At 52.0% G+C, this 12,661-nt stretch overlaps 1 long non-coding RNA gene across 1 annotated transcript; it reads right to left on the minus strand.

The window, feature by feature from the left end:
* Nucleotides 1-250: 250 nt before the first annotated feature.
* Nucleotides 251-8,455, minus strand: LOC132656569 (uncharacterized). The gene is made up of 2 exons (XR_009594327.1): nucleotides 7,982-8,455; nucleotides 251-1,203 (listed from the first exon to the last, which is right to left on the minus strand). It is a non-coding gene; the product is annotated as an uncharacterized LOC132656569 (long non-coding RNA).
* Nucleotides 8,456-12,661: the final 4,206 nt, after the last annotated feature.

Below are 12,661 nucleotides of genomic sequence, written 5' to 3' on the forward strand. Positions count from 1 at the left end.
TCTGGTCAGACCCACCATGAGTCCCACACTGCACTGTGTCGGGGAGCAGCGACAGATCCCCTTGGGTTCAGGGGTGACTTGTCAGGGAATGGACTGCCCCTCACAGACACACAGCTGCTTTGGTGGAATTGTCTAGGCAGTGGGTAAGGACAAACCCAGGTCACCTGAGTTAGATGGAAGGGACAAGTGTCCCTGAGGCCAGGCCTTGAGGTCCTGGGAGAAGCATACATACTGACACACAGTCATTGAATCACATACTGATGAACATGTGTTTACTTGTTCACATGCACATGTGTGAGCTTGTACATACATGTTCCTGGACAGAGTAGCTCTTCTGGGGAACAAAGAACATGTTTAAGTCCCTGCAAGCCTGAGGAAAGCATGAGACATCCCCTTCTCAGCCTCACTTTCCCCAGTGTCTGAGGAAGGGGTTGTCTGAGGTCATCTCCAAGGTCTTCGGCTCCTTGCCGCCTGGCCAGTCACCTGCAACTCTGTTCCCAGAGCTGGCAGGAGCTGTGACTCAGCAGCAACCGGCAGCCCAGAAGCTGCCCACTGCCCCCTTCCCCCAACGCACACAAAGGGCATCTTGTTACCACAGCCTGCCAGCGAGCAGGGAGGCTGGGAGGTAAGGGGCCAGGATGCCTGTGTCAGCAGGACTGGGGGAAGGGTGCAGAGCGAGGCTCTGCCAGAGCCTCTGGCTGCCTGGCCACAGGCTCCACGGCAGTAGGCAAGGCCTGGGAGGGCAGGCAGCCCTAAAGAGCAGTCTCAGGGAACGGATGGCCCGCAGGCTTTTGTATGGAACTCTGTCTGCTAAGCTCTTTTTTAATTCTCATTATTTTTCGTTTATATTCTAAATGAACCCTGTGCACCCAGCAGCAGCTTCAAGCCTGGAATTTCCCAGCTGTGTGGGCTGAAACCACAGCTCAGACTCAGAGCTTATCAGTCTCGGCCCTGTGGTGTCTGATGTGAAACTGAGGCCCAATCAGTTTTCCTATCTGTAAAATGGGAGAGCTGAGTGGAGGAGATGCTTAAATCACACTCTTCAGAGGGGCAGATGTCACCTTCAAGGGGAGCCCAACACTGGTCAGAACATCCTGGTTTCCTCTCTGTTGTTACCGGCCTTGTCACTTCCTTGCTTTTCGATCCAAGGCAATGCCCTTGCCCCTTCTGACCTCAGTTTTCCAGCTTGTAAAATGGAGATGGCTGAAAGAAAGCAGAAACTAAATTGAACATTCTTTCTAGACATCACTTAGGCATCACATTCTGACACTGAACAAAGAAAAAGCCAGGAGACATTCGATGAGTCCACACAGGTAGATAAGTCTGTCTGCAGCACTGTTCCCATGATTGTGAGCACACTTACGCAAACACAAGTGTGAGCAGACAAGCAGGTATTCCTCCATACCAGTGTGTCACGAGGCCATTGCTTGAGCAAAGGTTCTTCAAGGTGCTTTTGCTCCTTGGGACCACTGAACTCTTGTGGCTGGTTTGTGACGTCCAGCTAGCCACAGCCTTGCACAGAAAATGAGTGGTCACAAATGCTGCATCCTCCAAGCACTGCTGGAACTAGTGGCCAGCTGTCCCCTAAACCACACATTGCAGTCCCCAAAATCACTACATCCTCATAAATGCCCCCCCGAGCTGCACCCCACCGTTTTCCATAAACTTTTATGTGTGGGTACCCCATTTGATGAGCATCAGTGGGTCTCTCGTACCCCGGAGAAAGGATTCTGCATTCTGTCAGGAACATATCACTTACACGCTTCCAAAAGCTAAAACGTAACGGGTGCTGGCTGATATACCAGACCTTCCAAATACTACGCAGCTTCCAAGGTTCCTTATCCCACTTGACACACGAAAGCAAGGCCCAAACGGGTGAAAGAGCAGACACCTGAGGGCCTTGTGAAAGGAGCCAATTGAGTCAGGCCCATGAGGTCAGAAAAATGAGAAAGCCAGGCACAGCCGGGGGATGATATGGACCATGACCCAGAAACCTAGGCTGAGCACAACTACCATCCACCTTCCGTGAGGTGAGCATAGACCCTCCCCTTAGTTGTGAGTTTGGTGCCAACCATGAACTGTTGATAAGTAAGAAAACCAGCCAGCATGCTACAGACTGACTTCCACCGTCCTCCTCTTCTGGGGAAGCTCCTAAGAGTTCTTGGCATACAGAGCTTCCTTTTGGGCAGTGTCCAGGTAGAGCACAGGCCTCAGGCACAGATTACCTGGCCTCTTCCTCCCCCGGTTGCATCAATGACTGAGTACAGGAGGCCCTTCCCAGGAAGGCAGACCCGCCCAGGCAGAGCAGAGGTTCCTCGCTGAACATCCACTGGCATCTTGCAAGGAAGAGGCTCAGCGGTCCCAAAGGACACATTCCATAGGAAGGGCTGCATTGTATTGGGTCCCCACTGCACAGGAGGCAGTTCAAATTCAGTTGGTGACTATTCACTGAATGCCCTTGAAGTACCAGGCCCTGGGCTAAGTACAGGAATTCAGAAGAAAGCAGGTGGGATCCTCACCCTCATGGAACTCACAGTCTAACAAGGGACATACACAAATGAGCTAGAGGAGAAGGGAGGAAGGTCCCACAGGGGGGGGCACCTGCCTGGCGCTGCTAATAAGGAAAGGCTTCCTGAAGAAGGTAACACAGAGCAGGAGCTCCCGAAGGGTGAGCAGGAACTATGCAGGCAGGGAAAGTGAAGAATGGCTGAAAGGCAGGTGGGAACAGGTGCCCACAACCTCCATAAGAACCCTAGACGGTGGGAACAGGTGCTCCACTCTACAGTGGAAGAAACTGGGACTCCTGAGTGACTGACTCAGACAAAAGAAAGTGAAGTCCATCTAGCTGGGCAGTTTGCTTTGACTCTGTACTGACATTTCCATTGATCCCTGAAGGTAAGAAGCAAAGCCAGGAATAGTGCATTGAAGAGGCTGAGTGGGTTTGCCTTTCAGCATACATGTATGGAAAAAACAGGTTCCCATAAGAGTCAAGACTCTCTTTCACCAAAAGCTTGAGAGGTTCTCATGTAGGCTCTGACCAGACCTTTCCCAGAGCCATGGAGAGAGGAAGAACAAGAGCCAGAGACCTCAGTGGCAAATGGATGGAGACTCCAGGCATGGGGAATGGGCTTGAAGCAGTATGTTGCTATGGCATTTGGGGAGTGGTTTGGTAAGCAGTGCCCAACAGCTAGAGTATTTTAAATTCCCTAGGGTCACCCAAGCCCAGCCACAGAGCTGCCCAAGGCCAGTCATATCCCAAGCTGATCTCAGCAGAGTTCGGAGGAAACAGTGGAGAGATGTGCTGGTCTCTGGGTTACTGTGACTTCACCATAAGCCAGGGATGGGGCTGGACTTGAGTGTCCAGCAGAGAGACTTCAGCCTTTCCCCACCTTCAGAAAGCTTGCAGTGGATCAGAGAGGACAGACAAACAATGTGCAAGCATAGAACCTTGCAAAATGAGGAGCCTTGATTCAGTTCATCAACATCCCTTCTTTCAAGTCAGGACAGAGCAGTGAACCAACAGCTACCACGACAGTCTGGTGGTGTATGGAAGTGTCCTCACTCAGCTTGTGGTCTTCAGAGTTGCCCCTACTACATCCCCACCCCAAAGCAGGGAACCTAGACAGCAGAAGAAAGGCAGCAAGTAGGGACTTAGGGGTAGGCAAAGGAGGTAAGGATGCTCCTCCTTCATTCTGCTGCTTTTCATCTAGGAGTCCAGAACCCCAGAGCTAGTCTCTGCCCACAGCACAGACCTCCGTGCAAAGTAGGCTACAGATGTCTAGGCAATTGCTTTGGGACTCTGTCCCCATGAGGAGCATCTCTTGCCATCAGTGTCTCTATGGCTTCTCCAAGGGACCACAGTTCTGGCAGATGCACTGTTGTTCTAAGAATAAGATGCCCACTGTTAATTTCTGTAAAAGCTTCTTTGGCTTGTAGGTGGAGCCTCCAGAGTTCCACCTGCCTTTGCTTGTCACTGAGGGTAGGAGTGTTCCAGCCCTTGGGGAGAGAATGACTTTTCATCCATAGGAGAGAAGGTAAAGGAGAAGACCAAACCCAATGAGACTCTGCCCCAAGGCCTTGTTCATTCTCGCCCCTCACTGCTGCTTCCCAACCTGCTTGTCCTTCTTCAGAAGACTGCCTTTCCCACAACCTGGCCACTTCCCCGCCCTGCTTCAAATCCCACCTAGGTCCACACCCTATTTCTCAGGTACTCAAAAGCCCAGGTACTCACATTATATCTGACTTCTTCCTAAGACGAGGATGGCTAATCTATTTCAGTCCATAAGCCAACCTCGACTTGTCAGCACCACCTTCTTTAAGGTCTCTTTTGAGAGGCTTCTGGTGCTACGCGCAAGCTCTGTGAGAAAATGTCATATTTGAGTAATGGGTTTTGTTCATTTTGGTTGGTGTGTGTGTGTGCATACATACTTCTGTGATGGATGGAACCCAGATCCTCATGCATGATAGACAAGCATTCTACCACTAAGTTACAGCCCCAGCCCATGACTGATTAGTAATGTCTGCTGTGGGCATAATAGGAAAAGACTTTATCACTGGTTCAGGTACCTGGGAAGAGGCAAACAGAAGCTCCTGTCCCTTCCCCTGCTTTGTGTTCAACCTTTGGTTGATCTCTGTGACAAGGGCAAACTTCATACCTTTTGAATCATAGTATAACGTAGACAGACTAACTGGGAATTTGGGTCATGAAAACCACTGGAGTGAGTATCCTCACATTTACATGAGTAAGGGCAAATAGTCCTGGAGGTTTTGAATTCTAGAGGAACAAAGTAATTCTCCAGCCCATCATCCCTGAATACCAACACAGGGTCCGGAGCTGGAGACTAGAGGAAGCAGAGACCAAGGGAAAATGGCAGGTCTCCGGCCAAAGTCACTCTCTGAGTGAGTGTGGTGAGTGGTGGGCTGGTACCGAAAGGTCTGAACTGTGTTTAGAGGTAGCAAGGTCAGGGAAGGAATACCAGCACCAAGAATGGAGGCCAGACCCCCTGACGTTTCACCTGCCTTCGTCGTGAAGTTGACCGGGATCCCCTTTGCTTCCTCGCACTATCACCCATGGGACAAGAACCTCGGAGACACTTCCATGGCCATTCAGGTGGAAGGAGGTCCCTATGTACCCCAGTGATTCTCCACTTCAGCCCCTCACTGTTACTGGAATTCTTTCCTCGCTCTGCTTGTCTCAATGGTCCATGAGCCTCCCAAGGGTGGAGATGAGATCTGTTTCACACCCTGTGGCCTCACCTCCTAACTCCAATCACTGTGTCCAAACAGTGCCTTGGCTGTGGCAGGCAGGGGTCAGGTCCTCAAATACCTGACAATCCATGCAGATAAAGTAAATGAGTGAGGCGTGTCCTGTTAAACCTCAAGCTGCAGCAGCCACATAGCACATTCCTCACTGTGCTTGGGGCCAGCCTCACTGAAGCATCTTGACTGTGTTTATTTGATATATGTGCAAATTGTGCATATATAAACACCATAGGGGATATTTCCCAACAAATATGTCCTTTCCCATTTTCTAGAGTAACTAATACTTTCATAATTTATTGATTTAGCAGTGTGTGTGTGTGTGTGCGTGTGGGGGGGGGAATGCACATCTGAAAAGCCTAGGTTTGAACTGAGGACCTTGTGCATGCGAGTCAGGTGCTTTAGTGCCGAGTCATATCCCTACTTTTCTGTCCTTCTCAGTTGCCGTACCAAGAACTGTTTCTCTAACCCACATGAAGTCAATGCGCCAAGTGTGATGATTTACCCCCTAGAATGGCCTGCTGGGTCTCCACATGGGTCCCTGGACCACCACAAGCACTGGCACCACCTAAAACCTGCTAGAAACCCTCAGGCAGTTCTCACTGAGGCCCTGGTGGGTGCAGCAGCGGGAGCTGTAGCCTGCAGGGAGTCTCCTGCCCGATGGAGTCTGAGGATCACCCGATTAGAGAAGAGCAGAGACTGGTGGTAAACTGAAGAGTACGCCTCTTTCCTGAAAGGACCCTGTGGCTCAGCTCCAGCCTGCATCCACTATGCAGAAATGCAAGCCACTAGTCTGTAACCCCAGCCCTGTGAAGGCTGAGGCAGGAGTGAGTCCCTGGAGCTCAAGGCTGGCCTTAGCTACATCTCGAGATCCTGCCTAAAAGGAAGAAAGAGAAGCAGACAAAGAAAGGGAAAGACGGAGGGAAAAAAAGTGTCAGTCAGTGCATCTAAATATTGAAAGACTATTTTTTTTACCTAAGTGGCCATATTTTAAGTTTGTTTTTAATCCCATGAAAACCAAAGGATCTCTATTTTTTTTAATTTATTTTTTAATATATGTTGAAACCAGCCCAACAACAGCCAGAGTACAACTTGAGGTGGAGACCATTCTCCACAGGGAAAGATCTATTAAGGTGCTTTAAGTCCAGGCTATTGAGGCCATCTTAGTGCTGAGGGTCCCACAAAGCCCCCTACCTACAGCATGGCCTGCTTCTCAATCCTCAATTTCCAGACATAGTCCAAACAGGTCCCAGCCTCTCTCTAAGCCAGAGGATAAAAAAGATGGAAAAATTTAGGCCCTGATAATCATTGCCCAGATCAGGACTGGGATGGAGCGTGAAGTCATTCCCAGAGCCAAGCTCCATTGTTGTAGGCCATGGGTATTCTCTTTAGCCCTCACAGCCAACCTATGGAGTAGAATCATGCATCTTTTAAAGACAGGTTCAGAGAGGTTAGGTGACTTGCTCTCGGTCACAGAGCTGGCAGATAAAGGAGTCTGGCTGTAAGCCCACCATTAACTGCATCCCAGCCTGTGCTGATCCTAGGCTTCCAATCTGTCAGTTGCCCTATGGGAGAATTGCCCTGGGGAATGGCTAGGATTCCCCTGCCACCTCCTTCCCTGGCCAGGACACCTTGAAGGCTACCAGCCAATGCCAGAGTGCTGACTCCTACAAGCAGGCACTAGCAATGGGTATGTGAGAGGCAGTGATGACACAAGAGGGAAGCCAGCCCATGTTTGGATTTGGTTTTAAAGAGCCATTCTCTACACGGATGCTCCAACCCCAAGCTAGGGAGTTTTAAGAACCAAAGATAGCCTGGAGGCTGAAGGCTCTGGACCCAGCCAAGGACCCTGGGTCCTCCTTTCCTGCCTCAGCCTCAATACCCTCTGCCCTTCAAGCCCAGGCATAGCACTGAGCCTACATGACCCAGGTAAGTATAGGTGACTGCTAGAGATGCTAGGAAAAATGACTTAGTCCTATCCCTGATGACGACTGCACGTGGTCACAGCTCCCAGAAGATCTGGGCCGGCCATGGCCCTGTCCACCCACAGGGGCTCTCATAGGCAGAACACAAAGAAACATGCCCACAACCTCCGCAGGGGCTGACCCACTGGGCCCTGCCAGACCCCTCAGGTATGAGTCAGCACCATCAGCCTCCATGTGATCACAGCTGGCTGAATCTTGAAGCCAGCCTGGCCAGGCCCGGGGGGGAGGGGGAGGTTAGTGAGATGGCCCCAAAAGACCCACAGGAGCACATAAGGGAGAATGAAAGAGACAAACTAGAGACATGCAAAACATGAAGCAAGGAACAGGAATGAATTCAGAGTCAGGAAATGGTCACCCAGTATACACACATACACACACACACACACACACACACACACACACACACCATAGACCCATACACTTGTGTTTCCATACGTGCACTTATGTTCATGTCCACAACATACCCATCCACATGTCCTATATGTGCATGAACTATCTCCCTCCCTCCCTCCGTTCTTCCCTCCCTCCCTCCCTCCCCAGAGCATGAATCCCCTACACTAGCAACCCTGGAGTTGACTGTCTGATGGCGTATCTTTTGTCAAATCTCAGGGCACAGCATTTACAATCTGTCTTACTCCAGCATACAAGGGCACCGTGTCCCACGTATGCTAAGGCAAAATGTTTGTGATGACTCTGGCAAAGGACAGGCCTGAGAATCGAGATCCTTGGCACCTCACCCGGGGCTGGGCATGGAATGGAGACAAATCCGGGCGGTGTGATGCGTCTTGCGCAGCCGCAGCTTGGCTGACTTCTGGGCCCCGCCAGGAGGTCGCCTAGCCGAGCGCAGCCAGGAAGTCAGCTCGGAGTGACAGCTCCCCCCTACGCTGTTTGTTTATTCATGACTCATTCGCCTCCACAGACTGGCTCTTCTTTCTTCTAGTAGGAGGGAGGACGGGAGCGGGCGGGCGCGAGGGAGGGGACGGGAAGGGGAGCGGCGGCTCCACAATAAACAATGAGGCAGCTGAGGCCCGGCGGGAGCTGCGGCCCGAGCGTCCCAGGCCGGCCTGCCCGAGGCTCTGTGCCCCCTATCCCGCCAGCACCTCCGGGCGACCCGGCGGGAGCAGCCGTAATTGGATCCTGTCGCCTCCTCCCTCCCCGCCCCTAACCGGGGAGCCGGATAAACGCCGGGTACCTCCGCGCCACCGGCGGATCCCAACCTGTGATTTGGCTGCCGGGCTTCCCCGGGGCGGCTCGGTGACACCCTGCAGGCCGGGCCCTCCCCCACCGCGGGCCCCGCGTAGGTCCCCGGGTCCTCTCCGCGAAGCCTCCCTCGCCTGCTCCGGGATAACTGGAGGAAGCGAGGATCCCAGGCTTCAAGGACCTCATTGTTCTGCCTGGAGGGGCACATTGAAAACGCCCCAGGATTCGCTTCCTGTGAAAGCATTCCGGGAAGGGGGGGGTCCACTGTGGAACCGCTCTACCCCAACCCTGAAAGCTGCCCAGATTAGACAGGGAGAAGGAGGTTGTTTTCATTGTTGATGGCTTTCTTTTTTTCCCTTTCTTTTTCCTCCCTTCCCTCGTTTGTGAACCCACCCCACACCTCCTTCCCTCTGCGGGCCAAAGCTGAATCTTTCGGGCTGTTGAGCAAGTTGGAACTGTGGGGCCGTTTTCTGCATAAATAAGGCTGGTGAATGGCAGAGCCAGATATAAAGTCTGATTCAAAGATTCAAAAGAAAGCAGGGGCGATGAGGTGGGCATGCCCGGAGAAGCCTTTCCCCAGCATGGCCCTCTGAGTCATGTCTTGCACCAGGAGGGGAAAAACACAGCGCATCACGCCACAATATGTCACATGCCTCCAGCAGAGGCATGGCCCCGCACCACCGTGGGGGACATTGCTCTTTCCTTCCCGGCTGGGTTGGCAGAAGGAGGAGCAGCAGGGACGTGCAGAGGTGGGGCCACGGGTCCCAGGGCCTTCTCCCGCCCTTACCTACTAACCAGCCTTCGGTAGGGCACAGTGCACGGCGCCCAGTGGGTGCTGAACATTGCACATATCTAATCACTTAATTTTCACACCCTCCCATAGACAGGTCCTTTTCAGTACCCCACACCCACCCAAGGAACCTGGGCCTAAAGCCACACACAGCTGGTGGGTGGGAAGCCGGCTCAGCAGGCTTGCTCCATGGGTGAGGATGGACACCAGCATTTCCAAGCCCCAGACTATGACAACTACCTGAGGGGCTTGGGGTGGGTCGAGAGTGCTGGGCCCAGAAGGTGACACTGCTGTTACCTTAGCTCTCATGTCCCTCGCTTGGAATGTTTGGGTATTTGGGTTATTTTTCTTCCTTCCCCCCCAACTCCTTCTCATCCACCTAGAGCTTCTTCATGGCCCACCCCAAACCACACACACACACACACACACACACATTCTCCCCATCAGTGTGACCATAGGGCCCTCTCCCTAATTCTCAGCCCTCTACCACCTGCTCAGATCAAGCTAGGTGAGGGGTTTGTTGTTGTTGTTTTGTTTTTGTTTTGTTCTCCTCTGCCTTTTATTTTTGCCTTAGCTTCATCATCCTGTAATGCTTTTAAGTTCCCTTTTTATCATGCTTGGCATTTTGTCTGCCTGCCCCCTTTCATGCCATCAAGAATGCAAGCTCCATGAGTAAGGGATGCTGTGTTGTTCAGAAATGGGTGAATGGATCCTACATACAAAAGCCACATTTGTGGTACAGTCTTGAGTGGATGGATGGATGGATGGATGGATGGAGAGATGGAAGGATGGATGGGTGAGTGAGTGAGTGAATGAGAAGGTTTTCCCCTGTTGACTATTCCTCTTTTCTTTGTATATGTAGTTAATTCCTCCTGGAACCTGCTCATGCTTCTCACACTTGTGCCTTCCTCTGGTGACCCTCCCCTCATTGCTCTTTGTACCTCCAGGCCTGACCTTTCCTTACCAACTGACTCTTCTAGAGCCCTGCTTCCTTTGAGGACATAGCACCTGTCCTGTGGGTTTTCCAATAGATCCTATGCCTCTTTAACATCCTGGGTAGGTTTCTGGACCATGATCTCATCAGTTCCACAGGACGGGGTTTCTCCTGAAGCCCAATGTTACCTGACAATAGTGATGTCACATTTCTACAAGGCTTTCCACTTTCCCAATCCCTCTTCTCTTCCTGACCACAGCCTCAGCTCACTGTCCTTCACCCAAAGCCTGATGTCATGTGCTGGTCCTTAGCATACACATAGCCCATCTGATACCTGAACTTTCTAGACCGTTAGCTTCCAGCTCCAGAGTCTTTCTTCTCTAATGTCCATCTCCTGTCTATGGCCTACTTTGGACCAGGCTACTCCTTCACATGTTGACCTCAACAGTTTGCCCTTTGGTCTTACTCTCTAGCTGTCCCAATATTTTAGTCATCTAAGGAATTCACTCTCTTGCACCCTAGAATCCTCAGTCCACCATATTCTCTTCATTCACCTGGCTGTGCCTTGTTCAAACTAGACCAACCATATCCCTCCCGGGCATAAGCCCAGACTAGCCTGAACAGCAATGTTAGGTCATGTCAACGTAGGGGCTGCAGGCTTGGCTGGACCAATAACCCCAGCACAACGTCCACTGACTGCCTCTTTTTCGCTGAGTATCTATTTCATATCTCTCCTTTGGGTTCTTTGCCTCCATGAACTTTTTGCTCATCAACTCATTCCTGAAGACACTGACTTCATCAAAATTGTGACATCTTTCTTTTGTGTCCTGTTTCCCCTTACCACAAAATGTTACTCTTCAGAATCACTTGCTAGAGAAAAACCACAAAGGAAGAAAGAAAAGAAAAGAGAGAGAGAGAGAGAGAGAGAGAGAGAGAGAGAGAGAGAGAGAGAGAAAGCCCAAGCCCTGGGTCTGGAGAAATGGACCCGCAGTAGAGTGCTTGCTGCCCTTGCAGGGGAAGTAGTTTCAGTCTCTAGCACCCAGGCTGGGCAGCTCAAAACTGCCGCTAACTCCAGCTTAAGGGGCAGCAGACATCCCGGCATCCTGACCACCCCTGGCTGGGCCTGCACTTGCATTTCGTCCAGGGAACCTTCCATGGCTCTCCTGCACCCCAGAGCCTCCCTTCCCCACATTTAACCACTCCCACCAAGCTGTCTATCATGTCCCCACCCAAAGCAGACCCTCCATGCATGCATCCACCAAGTGCCTGTGCAGAAACAAGTTACTCCCTCTCCCTCTTGCAGCCCTGACCTGGGACGGCTGGGATAGATGCATTATTCCTGGTGCCTGGACCCTCATCCCTACCTCTCTGGTCATCCCTAGTCTCTTGTAGAACCTTCCTCTCTTCCCCTCTAAAGCTCAAGGTTAGGGGAGGCTGATAACTTTGTGCACTGCTCTTCTGTCTCCCCCAGTGCCTGTGGTCACCCCCCCATCTTGCCCCACACCTTCACTAGTTGCTGTGTTCAGCCAGATCACTCCTTCTGACTTCCACGCTATGTCCCGGCAATACTCCTTGTCATCTTCCTATCACACAGCCTAAGACTGTGAGATCAGGTGGGATCAGCCCTGAGTCTTCAGCTGGCTGCAGCCTTCCCCCTGCCTCCTGCTGGGCTCAGCCAGGAGAAACTGGCCTGAACTCCAGCTCACCCAGGGCATCCAATGACGCGGTCTTGCCGTCTGACCTCTGCAAGTCCAAAGTCAGGCCCCATCGCCTCTTCTCTGAGCTATTGCAACGATCTCCCCACGTCTTGCGCTTGTGCACTGTGAGTCAGTTGCCACGACACCGTCTAAAACAGAGGCTCGACCAAGCCTGGTGCCACTTCTAAAGCCTGCATTATCATCTCAACTACTAAGGGTGCCAGGCCAACCTGGTCTCTGAGAGACCCCGGTGCCCACCCCTCCACCCTCAAGCCGTGCATGAAGCACTAGTCGCTTCGCACAGCTTCAGACTCACTACTTCGTGAGGTAGCAGCGCTCAGCACCCCGTCCCGTGTGCAGCCTGCTCAATCTTGTCTCTCAGGACACTTCCTCTGCCCTCTCTCCTGGAAAGTCAGCCCGAGTCCCCTGCTTTGCCCAAGGATGCTTTGCTCTGGGATCAAATTCCAAAGCTGAGGGGCCTGCTGAGGAGACATCTTAACTTGTCACAGTACTCTGTCGTGACATCTGTAACCTCTGCACCCAGCACTAAGGAGATGCTCAGAAGAGGCGGGGGGGGGTTACCCTTCTAAAGCCCAACTACCCTCTTCAGGTGCCGCCCCAAGGACAGGCTCAGAGTAGCTCACCCCTCCACTCAGAATATTACTAAATGCAGGGTGACTTTCTTGGACTGGTTACCCTTCCAGTGGCTGAGGTGTGAGATTAGCAGCTTTCAAGCACATCAGATACAGCTTCTGGACAGTCCTCATTCAGTTCTTCATCTGGAAGCTCCCACTGT

The sequence above is a fragment of the Meriones unguiculatus genome, chromosome 9 (genome assembly GCF_030254825.1).
Source record: "Meriones unguiculatus strain TT.TT164.6M chromosome 9, Bangor_MerUng_6.1, whole genome shotgun sequence".
NCBI classification, from domain to species: domain Eukaryota; kingdom Metazoa; phylum Chordata; class Mammalia; order Rodentia; family Muridae; genus Meriones; species Meriones unguiculatus.